The sequence below is a fragment of the Phodopus roborovskii genome, unplaced genomic scaffold (assembly GCF_943737965.1).
Source record: "Phodopus roborovskii unplaced genomic scaffold, PHOROB, whole genome shotgun sequence".
Lineage (NCBI taxonomy): Eukaryota > Metazoa > Chordata > Mammalia > Rodentia > Cricetidae > Phodopus > Phodopus roborovskii.
Genome location: NW_026125866.1, coordinates 50,088 through 60,827, shown reverse-complemented (window position 1 = coordinate 60,827; position 10,740 = coordinate 50,088). Strand labels below are relative to the sequence as shown.

The 10,740-nt window shown below is 38.9% G+C and overlaps 1 pseudogene; it reads left to right on the top strand.

Moving 5' to 3' along the window:
* The first annotated feature begins 8,144 nt into the window (after nt 1-8,144).
* LOC127217865 (60S ribosomal protein L29-like) lies at nt 8,145-8,604 on the top strand (annotated as a pseudogene).
* The last annotated feature ends 2,136 nt before the right edge of the window (nt 8,605-10,740 follow it).

Here is a 10,740-nt window from a genome sequence, read left to right as displayed (position 1 = left end):
TATTCCTTGCTGGTGGAGGTAGACAGGACAAGCTAGAACTTCAAGTACAATATTGAAGAGATATGGAGAGAGAGGGCAGCCTTGTCTTGTTCTTGATTGTTCTTGTCTTGTTCTTAAGCTTCTCTCTATTCAGTTTGATGTTGGCTGTTGGTTTGCTGTATATTGCTCTTATTATGTTTCTGTTATCCCTGATCTCTGCAAGACCTTTCATGAAAGGGTGTGGAACTTTGTCGAAGGCTTTTTCAGCATCTAGGATGATGATCATATGGTTTATATTTTTCTGTTTGTTTATATGGTGGATCATGTTGATAGATTTTCATATGTTACACCATCCCTGCAATTTAGGGATGAAGCCTACTAAGTCATGGTGGATGATTTCTCTGATGTATTCTTGGATTCGATTTGCCTGCATTTTATTGAGTATTTTTGCATCGATGTTCATCAGGGATATTGGTCTGTAGTTTTCTTTCTTAGTTGTGTCTTTGTGAGGCTTGAGTACCATGGTTATTGTCACCTCATAAAAAAGAGTTTGGCAATGAATCTTCTGTTTCTACTTTGTGGAACAATTTGTGAAGTATTGGTGTTAGTTCTTTTTTGAATGTCTGGTAGAATTCTGCACTGAAGCCACCTGGCCCTTGGCTTTCTTTGGTTGGATGGCTTTCGATGACTGCTTCTATTTCATTGCAGGTTATAAGTCTATTTTTGTTGTTTGTCTGTTCTTGATTTAATTTGAATACGTGATAGTTATCCAGAAATTTGTCCATTTCCTTTAAATTTTCTCATTTTGTGGAATAAAGGTTTTCAAAGTATGACCTGAAAATTGTCTGGATTTCCTTTGTGTATGTTGTTATGTTCCCATTTTCATTTCTGATTTTGTAATTTGTATGCTCTCTCTCTCTCTCTGCTTTTTCATGAGTTTGGATAGAGGTTGTCTATCTTGTTGATTTTTCTCAAAAAAACAACTCTTTGTTGCATTGTTTTGTATTGTTTTTCTGGTTTCTATTTTGTTGGTTTTAGCCCTCAAATTATTTCCTGGGGGTTACTCCTCTGGGGTGAGTTTGCTTCTTTTTGTTCTAAGGATTTCAGTTGTGATGTGAATTCTCTAATGTGACTATCCTCTGTTTTCTTCATAGAGGCACTTAGTGCAATGAACTTCCCTAGTAACACTGCTTTAAAGGTGTCCCATAAGTTTGGGGGTATGTTATGTCCTCATTCATGTTGAATTTTAGAAAGTCCTCAATTTCTTTATTTCTTCTTGGATCCAGGTGTGGGGAAATTGCACATTGTTCAGTTTCCATGAGTTTGTAGGGATTCTGCGATTTGTGTTGTTGAATTCCAATTTTCGGCACCTTTGAGCTGGGCTTCCTCACCTTCCTCTATGCCTATTATTCTTAGGTTTGGCCTTTTCATGGTGTCCCGCATTTCCTGGATGTTTTGTGTTAAGGATTTGTTGGATTTACGATTTTCTTTGGTCGATGAATCTATTTCCTCTAGTTTATCTTCTGCACCTGAGATTCTCTCTTCAATCTCTTGAATTCTGTGGGTTATGCTTGAGTCTGGAGTTCCTGATCATTTGCCCAGTTTTTCTGTTTCCAGCATTCCTTAGGTTTGTGTTGCCTTTATTTTCTCTATTTCAGTTTTCAAGTCTTGAACAGTTTGCTTCACCTACTTAACTGTTTTTTCTTGGCTTCCTGCACTTTCTTTCCTTTCTTTAAGACATTTGTTCATTTCTTCCAATTTTTTGTTTGTTTATTCTTCCATTTCTATAAGGTATTTTCTCACATCTTCTTTGAGGGCCTCTATCATTTTTATGATGATAGTTTTTAAGTAGTTCCCTTCTGCTTCATTGTTTTGTTGTGTTCCAGTCTAGTTGGTGTAGAATCCCTAGATTCTGGTGCTGATATGCTTATCTTTCTGTTGTTAGCTCTTTTCTTGTATTGTTCTCTTCCCATAGCTTCTTCCAGTAGGTGTTGGTGGGCTCTCTCCCTCTCTCTATAGTACTTCCCTGGTGGGTTTAGGTGGGTCAGAGGTTTGATGTCTGTAGGTCTGGGTGATCCAAGATCTCTCGGAAGTCTCTGCACAGGCAGGGGCCTGGCAATGGGGATGAAAGATCACAAAGCCTGGGATCAGGATGTTCCTTGTGCCTATAGGCAGATCTAGCCTGGGCCTGGCACTCTCCAGCTGAGGCCTCTTTAGCAGAGGCCCTGCGATGAGGGTAAAGATCCTCCTGTCAGGAACTCAGAGAGTTCAAGCAGAGATAGGTGGATCTCTGGGTATGGCCCAGAGATCCAGTAGAGGACCAGCAGTAGGGGTCGAAGAACAGGCAGGTGGAAATTACTGGTGGTCCTGCAAGAATAGGCAGGTCCAGTGTGCTGAGATACACTCCTGGAAGTTCCCCGAAGCTCCTTTCTCTACTCTTAAAATGTCTAGGACCCAAGAACAACTATTAGTGCTACATAGAGTGGGATCCATCTTTGCACATCAGGTTATCCAATAAAGAAAAATTACTCACAGGCAAGCCCACAGGACACCCTCATGTAGGTGAGTCCTCATTGATCATCTCCCCCAGGTGATTCTAAGTCATGGCTTGTTGACACTTAAATGTCATCTGAGAAGACTGGGGAGGTAGAGGCATGCCTAGGGTGTGGAGTGAGACTTTGTAGAGGGGGAAGTAGGAAAAAGGGAAGGGGGAGACACACTGAAAATATAACTGTGTATTGTAGAATAAGCATTTGTGCTTCCTGTATAGGAAGCTTTCCTTACATGCCTCAGCCGCATTCTATAAATTATTCCAATGATGAATTAATAAACACTGAACCATTTTTCTTAAGGTAATCAGGGATAGATTGCTGCGAGTCACTGGTCCCATTTGTTAAATAGATAATACAAAGCTGGCAAGAAGGCTAAGTTGGTAAAGGCACTTTCTGCACAAGCATGGCGGCCTCAGTTCAAATCCCAGAACTCATGGCGGGGGGGAAAGAAAATTGATTCCCCCAAATTTTCAATTATACTCACATTTGACATCGTGTCCTCATCACTGCATATCAGCACATGCAAATTAATAAATACAGTACATATGATTACAGCAGCAATTGTTACACTGTGTTTTTATGTGTATTTATGTTTCAAGACTCCTTATATAGTATATATTGTTAAATCTTTAGAATTGAAGTGTGGTTAACATGTATGTATTGAGTAAGAGGACATGAAGCAGACACACTCTACAGGCCATGTGTGAACAAAACTTCACTGAATCACCTGTCCTCTTAAGGGAAAATACAGTCTTGCTGTTCTTAGAAACATGAAGCAGCACTTCACCTTTATTCCAGGGGTCATTTTTAAGCAGTGATATTACCAATTAAAAAGTGGCAAAATGTGTCACTATGTACTCAGGAAGGACAGTGACTTTACATAGTGAGAAAGAAGAAAGGAAATGAAGTCCTGTATCACCTAGTATTATCTACCTTGAATCATTCTCCATTTTCCCAGTCTGCTCATCTCCTCAAATTGATTTGGGAGCTAGCAAATATATTTTATAAGGAGCCAAGTTCATGAAGGAAAGAGTCTGAATAACAACAATTAACTATATTCTTATATATACAATCTGTAAATATGATCTAATTTTTTTATCTTGATAGTATTCTTTCATGTACAAAATTTATAAATTTGAAAAGAAATGGTGGAGGACTGATGAGATGGTTTAGTGTTAAAAGTCTCTTGCTGGAATAACATAATACGTGTGTGTGTGTGTGTGTGTGTGTGTGTGTGTGTGTGTGTGTGTGTGTGTTTACCATAGTAAGTTTTTTGAATTGCCATATGAGTCTTGAGTTATTCAGGGTCAACAAGACAGTTAAGATTTAGACAGTGAGCAGTGAAGTAAAACTTGTAGTAGAACATTTTAGCACCAGTGGCTTAGGGCTGTAAGTCAAGGAGAGGGCCTAAGTTTAATTCGCACAAGATAAAATACCCTAGCCCCTTCCAGTGCTCTGGACTTGGTGTTGGCATAGGCCTTCATGAAAATTTACTTTTCCCTGAGGATGAGCAAAGGGCTTGTTTACTTCTGTCTTTATTTCCTCAGGGGAACAGATGGGAGCAGTATATCTCTAAGCTAAAAATCTCGAGTAGGGAGACCACTGTGAACTGGTCTCATTTAGCACACATTTTACTTTATTTTTTCATAATTTGTTTTGGGTAAGGCTTTTCAAAAAAGTGTGGAATTTCATTAACCATGGGACTTTTTAGTTGTCACTAATGCTGTGGAGGTGACCTTAGGTGAGGAACTGTTAAGTGGAGGAGACCTCTTTATAATGTGACCTCTTCATATGGTGGTGATAGCTTTGTGCCATTTGTCTTAGGCTTTTAAATAGGATGACCATTTCTTTGTTCCAGTTAGAGAACATCAAAACCTTTCTCCTACTCTAAATGTGTCAGCAAGGAGTGTATTACATTATTTCAGTGTGTTGCAGGTTTGAAATAGACAAGATTACTATTTATAATTAAATTGACATAACACAATTTTGTATTAGTAATATGGGAAGAACAAATGATACATAAATATTTTTATGTACTTTTGAGCTAATTATGTAGTAGTAGACCGACCAGGAAAATAAGCAACAATGGATAAATGGATATCTGATTCCTCTGTGATCAGGAAGGTTTAAAATCACACCTCTAAAATATACAATTCAAGACCAATATGCCAAAAACAAAACAAAAAAAAAATGGGAGAATTTGAGACTTTTAAAAATGAATACAAACTAAAGCCATTCCTGTCAAGCAAACAAGCTGTGTAAAAGATGCTCTGACAAGAGTCACACACAGAGGATAGGAGACAAAGTCTTAGTCACAAAAGCATAGGGAAGTAATTACAGAAAGTAGATGAACAGAGAAAAATAAACAAAATCCATGTATGTCTTATTCTGCAAATCATCAAACCCCTAAAGTGGAATTGGGGTGGGGATCCGAGTGCAAAAAATGAAACCAAACCGAGAAAACTTGAAACCAGAAAGCAATCAGCAGAGTATTAGGAAACAGCAAAGTGTTGTCAATAATAGCATTGATTGTATATAGTCCCTGCTTCCAATTGAAAGATAAAATTGGCTGACTGAAAAAAATAATCATTTGTTGTTTGTGAGAAATATATCTCAATACATCTCAGTGGCAAAGGCACACTAGACTGAATATATCAGAGTCCATATCCCAGGTTAGAGGAAACTTAAAAAAAATAAATAAATAAAAAACAGGAGTGGGTGTACACTTATCTGATGAAGTGAACTTTATACTTTATACCAGAGTCAATCAGAAAGGATAAAGCAGGCTGGTGCATGTTAATAAAGTGGCATAATCCTTTCTAGTTCTTGCAGCCCTTTCAGTATGCCTGAGCCAGTGAATGCAGCAAAGCATGAGATGGAGACCTTTGAGTAATTCCCATTTTACATGTTTGATCATCATTACTCTCTTATCCCAACAGGAATCTATCCTCCAATCCAGTGTTTTTGATGTTTTCTTCAGGGTAGGTATCAATAGATCCTGGCAGGTTTTACCAGTGTGAACTGTGGTAAAGTACTGACTATTCCCTGCCTTCTTTCCTCTGAACTTGGAGGAGATGGGCATTGCTGTGACCAGGGTAAACATCCTAAAGAGTTTGGGAACCGTTGTCAATTGTGGCACTAAATCATTTATGGAAGCTCTATATGTTGGTGCAAACATTTCTGTGATTAGACAATTGGGTTTCATCTTTTCCCATGCTCGCTGACAGCACAGGAAGTAATTGTGAGCATAAAACATGATGAACAGTGTATCGAAGAGCCTTCTACTGTAGGCTCCTTCACTATGCCTGTCAACTACAGTAGGCTGGCCCATCAAAGTGATCTTTCTATCATCTTAGAGAATAGCAAACAGATATAGAGGATAAGAAAGCCAAAGAGGTGATGAAAAAGCCTTTTCAGGAGCTGAGTCGATGGTGTAGCTCTAAAGTGCTTGTCCTGGATTTGGTTCCTCAGCAACCATGTTAAATCCAGGTGTGATAGTTTCTGCAGCTACAGCACTGGGGAGGTCAAGACAAGAAGATCTCTGGGGCTTTTGCTCAGCCATTCTAGCTAAACCTATGAGTTTCAGGTTCCAGCTTCAATTCCCTATCTCAAATTATTAAGATGGAGAGTTGTGGGGAGTGGTCTTTGTGGGGCTATAATCGGATCCAGCTGAGCGGCCCCAAATCTGTGCCAGAGTCGGGGAGTATGGATGAGGGAAAGGGTACCTATAGAAAATAAAGTAAGACAGACTGAATAAAGGTCACAAGAGACAGTTCAATCAATATTGAAATACCACAAGTTTATTTATCACCACTCTTACATACCATAATCAATAAAAGAACAAAGTATCATGTATATGGAACAAATAAACTTTTCTCCCTCAATTATTGTAAGGGTTCAGTTACCACACCTTAGCTCCAAATTCTTGTTCCTAGCGTTAAGGTCATGAGTGGCCATACCTTAGATTCAACTTCTCCTTCCTTAGCCTTGACAGTCAGGAGTAGCCACACCTCAGATTTAGGTCTGTTGTTATTTAGACTAAGACAGCGAAAACATCCTTCTGTAGCCATACCTTTGACCTTAAGGTCATGTGACTTGCTGACAGCCGTGAACTCTCTGCCCTTGTGCCAACATGGAGAGCAGCCATCTTTATGGGCACCCACAGAGAGTGGTTGAAAACTAAACCTGTCATTGAACTCTGACTTCACATAAATATACTCAAAGCTAGAGCAGTCCATAGCCTTTCCAATTACCCTTTATATGGAGAAGCAATATGAGGGAAATTAGTGGTGACTGGAAGAGAAAAAGGGGCAACAGAGACAAAAATAGTCTCCCTCAGGATTGTGAGGGTTAATTAGCAGAAATTGTGAAAAGTATTGAGTAGATACTGTGAAAAGATGATTAGATTTACAATGAAATTTGAAAGTTTCTACACATCAAAAACAACTATCAGAATAGCAAAAATGTAGCCAACATAATGGGAGAAAAATCTTTGTCAATGGGAGCTATTATTCATCATTGAGAAAAACTGTGCAAAAATTTAATAGTCAATCTTCCAATACCATGTGGTAGACATGTTATTGGCAGTACAGAGGAAATACTATGACCCCATGTTTTTCATAGAGATTATGAAACTTGACTTCATTTGTATAAAGGATAAAATCAGAGAGAAAGGGACCACTGGACATATCACCTCTAAAAAGTAGCAATGAAATGAATTCAATGTTAACCAAACTGGTCTTTTTCAATTAAATCCCAATAAAGTTTACTGAATGAAGTCATTGCCCAAGATGTGTTAGGAATTCAGGTATTGCACTTAACAGTAATAAATATTTTATCATACAAAAATAAAAATGCAAGCATGAAAGGTATATTTATAATATTTGACATTGTAAATTTGTTTATATTACTGAATATTTGAAAAGGGCTAGATCCCTTCAAAAGCTATGTGGTAAAGCCAGACTACGGCATCATTTGTATATGGTCAGTTTTAGACAGAACAAAATGTAAGAGAGAATAAGAGAAAGAAAAGTAGAACAGAAGAAAAAAAGAAAATAGAAAAGACAAATGGAGGCTGGAACAAAGAAGGCGGTATGGATACATGTGAAGGGGGAGTGGTTAATCATATATCCTAAAGATGAAAATTATTGTTTTCTTTCCTTTTCTTCTCCTGTGTCACTAAATGTTCATGTTGCTTTATTTTTATCATACATACAAAGCATTTTAGAAAAATCTAAATTAATGAATGCTTGTTGAACAATATAAAAGAGACACATGATAAAGACTGCATGAAGAATTATTGAAAATCAGCAAGTGCAAAACTTACTATGTAAAAGGGAACCTTATCTTCCTGCCCTTGTACCTCATTCCCACTAATGGTCATTCTAACAGTTGGTGGTGGTGTGTGTGTGTGCATGTGTGCGGGTGCGTGTGCGTGTGTGTGTTAAATATGTTTTAATAAAATTGGGATAATGGGTTCATTTCTCTAGGTAAGGTATTTTTAATAACTTTATAAAACTAATGCCGGTATGCATATATTAAGGTACTTTATAAAATGGTATAAAGTTTTTCTTTCTCTTCCGGGCCCAGGCACATTGGGAGCCATGTTCAGACATGGCCAAGTCCAAGAACCACACCACACAGAACCAGTCCCGGAAATGGCACAGAGATGGCATCAAGAAACCCAGATCGCAAAGATAAGAATCTCTTAAAGGGGTTGGCTCTAAGTTCCTGAGGAACATGCGCTTTGCCTAGAAACACAACAAGAAAGGCATGAAGAAGATGCAGGCAAACAATGCAAAGGCAATGAGTTTGCACACACAGAAGCCATCAAAGCCCTTGTGAAGCCCAATGTGGTAAAACCCAAGATGCCAAAGGGTCCCAGCTGCAAACTCAGCCGTCTTGCTTTCATCGCCCACCCCAAACTTGGGAAGAAGATTAGAAACTACATGTCAAGGGTCATAGGTTCTGCCAATCAAAGCCCAAGGTTCAAACCAAGGCAGAGGCCTTGGCACCATCTAAGGCCCAGGCTGCAGCTCCAGCTCAGGCTTCCAAAGGCACCAAGGCCCCATAGAAAAGGTTTCTGTCACTGCGAAAACAGATGGACTGGTGTGACACATCTACACACTCTGCAGATGACCTGTGCCCTATTCTGCTTTTACAAATAAACTTGAGGCAAGATCTGTTAAACTTTACACCATTTTCTTAATCTGTCGATCTACAAAATTACTCTATTACATTTAAATATAAAACGTAGACAAAAACTTGACTTATGTGACAATATATGTAAGCCTTGGTGTATTATTTCTTGTTTCCCCTTTCCCACTATATGTATATATACTATAAAATTTATAAAATGAGTCAAAAACCTTAGTAACATAACAACCACCTTTTGTTTATACTTAGTGTTGATCCACATGTATTAGAAGAATGCGATGCAGAGGGAACAGTTTACTATGGAAAATGTGTACATGCGCACATCACCAACATTACAGAGGTATTACATTTCTTCTCTTTCTTATTAAAACTTTAATAACCTTAATATTTTTAACTGTGATTTCTATGGATGTGTTTTGGTAACTGCCTATTAAGGAGAAAATAACATATTTAAAGAATTGCATGTTTTTTTAGCAGAAGAAAAAATAACATAAACACTTCTTTAATTTTTTTCTTATCCAAGTACATTACCAATTTAAGTGTTGTCCAGATTTATTTCATTGTGATTAATGTACAATTACTTTACCTCCCATGTTCCTTTTCCTCTCAGGTCTCCTGCATGTGTCCTTCTCACTTCTAAATTTAAGTTCTCTTTTTCTTTATGATTTTTACAGACACACACACTAACTAGACACAGAAAATTATACACAAAGAAAAACACAGAGAGACACACACAAAGACAAACATATACTCTCTCTCTCTCTCTCTCTCTCTCACACACACACACACACACACACACACACACACACACACACACACACACACACCACTTACTTATGCATAGAAAATCAGTTTAATTGCCCTGATCTTCCTACTGTGGGGAACCAGAACAGGCCATCTTTGGAACAGTGTTCAATAATCCCCAAGATCCTGGAGCTGAAGGATGGTTCTGCATTTAGCAGGAGTCATATCTTCTATAAAGGCTCTTGGGACAGCTCATACCACACAGGGAAATACCGTGAAACTCCAATCTTCAAGTATCTAGCAGCGGAACTGTGATCTTCATCCACATTCAGAGAAGACCAGGTCATTGCTCTGTCTAATTGCACATGAAGGAAAGATATAGCCACATTCTGTGTGCTCCTGCATTCATGTGAATCCTTTATTTGGATGTAATTCCCATATTTGTGTGTGTGATTATTGTTCTATGGGTGCAATGAAGGCAGCCTCCATGCCTAGCAGGACTATGTCTTGCAAAACAGACAGACAGCAGGCCAAGGGGAAGAATTGAGTTGGTACTGGAAAGAGGAGACCTTCCTTCTTACTGCCACTGCCTCTCAAGTGCCATCTCAGAAGAAAAGACCAGGGTCTTAGCCAGCATCCAGAGGTCAAGGAGTACTGACACTTTCCAAAGAAGATAGACCAAAACCTGTGTGGGACCCAGAACCTTTGCCTAGCCCCGCTCCACCCATGTGGAGTTTTCTAGAATCTCTGTCATAGTGAGAGATCACAAAACCCCCCTGATTGAAATCTAAAAATTAAAGGAAATGTGAAGTGGCTGAGGCTCTGGAGAAAAGGTGAGTGTTGGTCTGTGCAACCAATTGCTGAGGAACTATGAACTCCAGAAAGAGAAGATGGGGAAGATACAAAGATGCTGTAGACTGACATCCTGGGATCTGTGGCCACTGCAAAAACTGACAAGCTTGAGTGTCCTCACTGAATACTTTCAGAACAGAGAGACACTTGGCTTTAGAAGCATATCTGGATCATGTGTCTGTCCTGGATTGAGTGACAAAGTAGCTCATATGTGTGATTAGCATCATGAGAACACTATTCACTGTGGCCCAGAACCACTGGTATTCCACCTGTGGCAGACCACCATGTACCAACACGTAAGTTCCTTTACTTCCTGCAGGCTCTAGCTTTGCAGACCTGGTTTCTGAATGGTGCCAATGAGTCAGTAGAGAATATGATGACAGCTCTAACTTCTTGGGCTGGCCAGCTCAGTCATGTCTCACAATATTACAGTGCTGTCATCTATCTTGAACACATT